Here is a 1,580-nt window from a genome sequence, read left to right as displayed (position 1 = left end):
ACTCTGGGAAAAGGTGAGATGGTGCTCTGAATGTATAGGAAGGCTTGTGTACTTGCTACATGGTTTGTAAATGCTGGTTAGAAAAAAAAAGAATATATTGGGGCTTTGGGGCAGAGCCCTGGTCTGTCAGCAGTGGTCCAAAAAGGGTGGTGGAGTTATCTGTAGGTAGCAGGAAAGTAGGATGTGCCACATCAAACTGTGGCCCATGGAGCCACCCCAAAACCTGGAGGCTGGTGGGGCAGCACCTGAGGGGAGAGCAAGCAGCTGGGGGAGCCGCCTCCTTCCCAGTCCAGGCAGCAATTCTAGACTCAGTGCACACTGGAGAGGCCCCAGCCTTGGGCAAAGCCCTGGGGAAGCCATTTGCTGGAGTTCATCCTCACAGTGCCTTTCTTTTCCTATGTGGATGCCTACGTCGCCCGTCTGTACCCGACGCCAGGTGCTGACAGCTCCCATGGAACCTTGCTTTGGAGCTCACAGTGACTGATGGTGACTTGGTTATTTGATTAACTGCTGAAGACTGGTCTCCTGCAAATTTCTTCCATCTCTGTTCAATCAGCTTTCCATATCAGTGCAGCACATGTGACCTTATTTTTGCTAAGCCTTAGTTTGAAAAAAGACAGTTGGGGCCATAAGAATGTGCTGTCCTTGGCAGTAAATTCTTTCCTAAGATCTTGAGTTTTGCAGAGGTTGCCACCATATTTGGAGGCCTACTTGTTTGCCTGCACCAGCCCCTGGTCATTCTCTGCTCTTGTGGTTTGACTGGTGCTTAAATATTGCCTGCTGTAGATGATAAAACTGAGCTCATGTTTAAAAAAAAATTTAATTTAATTTAAAAATTGAAATGTATTTTCTCCAAAATCACAAAAATGTTATAAAAGTTGGCTGGGTTCCTGCGCTAACCCAAAGAGGCTACTTAGGCTCTCACATCTTGTGGACATGAATAAAGACTCATTAAGCCACTGCCAGAATGGACTATGGGATTGAGAATTCTAACAAATCAAATTGCCCTTCACAAGAGTGTTTTAATTTCCTGAGCATACCAGAGTTTATCTCTGCCAACACATTCCCCTCTTCTCATTTGGTTCCTGGTGAAATGCATGGGAGAGCTTTCTTGTGTGGGGTTTTTTTGTTTTGGAAGGAAATATTAGGACATTTTCATTGTGGGAGGGACATACCAATGGCCCATAGACATATGATAAAATGCTCATCATTAACCATCAGAGAGTTGCAAGTGAAAACCACAGTCAGACATCACTTGACACCTACCAAAATGTCCCTCATTAATTAGTAAATCAACAGACAAGAAGTACTGGTGAGGATTTGGAGAAAAGGGAACCCTAGTGCACTGTTGGTAGGAATGTAGGCTGCTGGTGCAGCCACTGCGGAAAACATAGAATTTCCTCAAAAAACTAAAAATGGAACTGCCTTTTGACCCAGTGATTCTACTTTTAGGAATACATCCTAAGAAGTCGGAAACATCAATTCAAAAGAGTGTATGTACCCCTATGTTCATAGCTGTGCTATTTACAAACAGGAAGATTTGGTAATAACCTAAGAGCCCTTCAATAGATGAGTGGATT

The sequence above is a fragment of the Pteronotus mesoamericanus genome, unplaced genomic scaffold (assembly GCF_021234165.1).
Source record: "Pteronotus mesoamericanus isolate MK-2021 breed Mesoamerican mustached bat unplaced genomic scaffold, CSHL_Meso_final contig_601, whole genome shotgun sequence".
Lineage (NCBI taxonomy): Eukaryota > Metazoa > Chordata > Mammalia > Chiroptera > Mormoopidae > Pteronotus > Pteronotus mesoamericanus.
This window is presented reverse-complemented; position numbering follows the sequence as displayed.